Genomic DNA, 3,834 nt, shown 5'->3' on the forward strand with positions numbered 1-3,834 from the left:
AGGGCTGGTGCCCTATCCATCAAATCACCTTCATGCCCAGTAGTTAGATGTTTTAAGGAGGCTGATTTAAACTCTATGGAAAGAAAAGACTGACTCATAATGTAAGTTGTCTCAAAGGAGAATGGGTTGCCTAAGGAGGTAAAGAGTTCCCTCTCTCTGGAATTCTTCAAACAGAGACTTCGTGGCTGTATATAAAATATTTTTAAGAGCAGATTCTTGCTAATGTACAGTTTGGAATAGGTGACTCTCGAGATCTCTACCAAAGTTAAAACTGTGAGATTCTTTAATTCTTGAATTTGTGAATCATTTTGTAAAAATCTGACTTAAGACAGGTACTTAATTAATTTGTTGCAGAAGGTGGAAAGAGGAGAACTTTTGATCAGCTGACTTTCCACTCCATTAGCACAACTGCCCTCCCCTGCTCCTTGCTTTCCACCACTACATAAGAAAAGGATATGACAATCTATGTCCCCAGGGCTCCAAACTCCCTTCCCTGCCCCTTCCTACAATGTGTTCTTTGTTCTTCCTTAGAATGTAAGCTCCTTGAGGGCCAGGCCTATCTCACTTTCACTTTTGTATCTACCAGACTGCCTAGCACATAATAGCTGCTGGACAGACAGTTGATAGATGCCTTTGCAATTGCTGTCTTATGGATTTTTTTCTCAATATCTTGATAATTATTTTAAGCAATTTGGACATCACTAGTTGAAGTGAGTTTTTTATTTGTGTGTTATCAGTGTTGTTATTGTTTTCAATAATAGCTTATCAGAGCTGTCTGCGCTTAGCTTTGCTTATGATTCTGGCTTCTGAAGTAATGGGTTACATAAATGCATACTTAGGCAGAAGGGCTTCAAGGATCACAATGGGCCTCATGCCATGGGACCATAAGATCATAAAGCCAGAACCAGAAAGAACATAGGAGGCCATCTAATCCAATGCATTCACCTTACAGATGAAGAAATTGAGGCCCAAGAGGTTAAGTCCCTTGCCCAAGGTCACAAGGCTAGAGAATGAAGGAGAGGGATTTTAGCCTACATCTTCCTTAGCCCAAGACCAGGACTTTGGCTACTACACAAATCAGTTTTTCATTTATCTGAAAACCAGCCTCAGTTTGGAGAGAGTCATGAGGCAGCTTGGTGATGCAGTGGATAGAGTAGTAGAATGAGAGTCAGGAAGATCTGAGTTCAAATCATGCCTCTCACTTTTGTTAGCTAGGCGATTCTGGTCAAGTCACTTAACCTCTACCTGCCTCAATTTCTTCATCTGTAAAATGGGAATAATAAAAGTACCTAATTCATATGGTTGTTGTGAGCATTCAATAAGATAACAAAAGTAAAGCACTTTACAAATTTTAAAGCACTATATAAACTCCAGCTATTACTATTATTATCCTGACCAGTTTGGGTTTGAGGTAATGAATTTAGGGCCTCATCAGATCCTGAAGACCACCTGCTAAGTTTATAACAAGGCTATATTTGGTACCTAGATGGTTCAATGGATAGAGATCCAGGCCTGGAGTTAGGAAGAGTCATCTTCCTGAGTTCAAATCTGACTTCAGACACTTACTAGCTGTGTGACCTTGGGCAAGTCACTTAACCCTCCTTGCCTCAGTTTCCTCAGCTGTAAAATGAGCTGGAGAAAGAAATGACAAACCACTCCAGTATCTTTGCCAAGAAATGCCCAAATGGGGTTACAAAGAGTCAGACATAACTGAAAATGACTGAGCAATAGAATGTTTGACATCAAAGAATCATAGCTTTAAAGTTGGAAGGGACCTGAGATGTTTGCAAGTCCAAACCCCTCATTTTTCAGATGAGGAAACAAAACTCTAGAAAGGGTGTGGTTTTTCACACAGGCACCTTTTGAACCCAGTTCTTTTGACATGAAGTTCAGGGCTATGCCATTAGGAGAAGGAGTATCTTCCAATTTGAAGTTACTGATTCTTTAAGTTTCAAATATAGCTGAATTGCTAACTCAGGGCACATTAAAGAAAAAAGATGGAAGGTTTTTTTTTTATGTTTGTTTTTTTATTAACAGGTCAGACAGAGCAGCCACCAAAAATAATGAAGAAACGAAGCTATAATTTCTTGTTCGGAATAGATCAGTGGAAAGGTATCTTCACCAATATTTTTTTTCTCTCATTTGCTCTATTGTGTCCCTCCCCCTACATACTCCAACTCAAATAATCTTAGTTGAAATGAAAAAGACATTTCATTGTTAAGTTTAGAGAAATAAAAACTTGGTACTGGCTGGTTTTGCATTAGAAACAGAATGATAAATAATGATAGAAAAGTCAATATGACATGAGAAGGAGCTGCTAAAAGTCAAACGAAGTACCGTAACAGGGGAAAAAATGTTATACTTCTAAAGTATGTCATCTCTTGGTCTCATTTTTAGAAATTTAGCAATATTATCAGAAGCTTTGCTGTAATGTCCTCTAATATAAACCCAACAACTTGTGCTCTCCTTCTTCGAATAAAGGCACAAATTAAATTATATCTCTGGAAGATTCTCCAAATTTTACTTATAAAAACATGTCTATAGGCAAGCACAACCAATTTTATCCCTGGTCTTCCTGTATTTCTGTAAAAGACTCACCTACAGTTAGCAGCTCATTTGGAAATACCTGGTGAAGCAGATGAAGAGAAAAAAGTATATGAAAGGTTATGTATAAAAATAAGACAACTCCATAAGGATAACATTTACCTCATGTGAGCATACACACATGCACAAACACACAATGCACGTGCAAACCTTTCATTCTTACTAAAAATGATTTTACCAATAAATGAGACGTATTCACTAATAAGGGAGAGTATAATATTATCTTCTCCCAATTAGACTATAAGCTCTTGGGGGCAGAGACTTTCACTTTTGTCTTCATGTGCCTGGTACTTAGCACAGTGCCTGGCACAAAACGTGTGCTTAAAAAGTTCTTGTTGATTGATTGGTTAATCTGATATCCCTTCCATAGATGAGATTCCATGGTTCTCTGATAAATACACACATACATTTTATATATAAACAAAACACACAAATCTATATAAAAATATACATATACATATATAAATATATACAAATATATATTTGTACAAACAAATGTATACATATGCACACACAGATAAATATATACATCTACACACACATATACCTCTTCTCCGTTTGGCTTCCATTCTATTTCTCCTTGTTCTTCTCTGACCACTTCACTTTCTTTCTTCATAACTCTTCTTTGTTGCCCAAATGTGTGCTTTCCTCAAAGCTCAAGAAATCAAGAAATTCCCGAGTTTAAAGAGACTTCAGTGGTCATCGAATCCAACCCATACCTGAAGAACCACACTCAGTCCTAAGTTCTTTGTTTGTATGTCCCCACAAGTCCCTCCCAGAAGGTTCTTCCAATAACTTGGCTTCAATGATCTTCTCAATGCTTGAGAATGTCAAATTTCTTGGAGATCCTATTTCACATCTCCAATGCTTACTGGAGATTTCTTCTCCTTTTTTTTTTTCTTCTAAGCCCTGAAATGTCCATAACCTAAAAATTGCAAGATCAAAGAGAGTCTGCTGTCTTCTAAAACAAAAAAACCCCAAAGTGAATTTAGAGGCAACATGATGTGGGCAGTCTTGGAGTTGAGAAAGGTTCAAATTATGGTTGTGATCCTTATGAAGTTACTTTACCTTTTTTTAGCCTTAATCGCTTCCTCTATAAAAAGGAGGTAATAACAATTGCTAAACCTATATCAAAGAGTGGTTATGAGGAAACCACTTTTCAAATCACAAGGTGCTAGACTAACATTATTGGTCATATTTCTCCCTTCTGTTACTGAGCTACTTTTCGAT

Source organism: Vombatus ursinus, unplaced genomic scaffold, assembly GCF_900497805.2.
Source record: "Vombatus ursinus unplaced genomic scaffold, bare-nosed wombat genome assembly UNPS02014803.1, whole genome shotgun sequence".
NCBI classification, from domain to species: Eukaryota; Metazoa; Chordata; class Mammalia; order Diprotodontia; family Vombatidae; genus Vombatus; species Vombatus ursinus.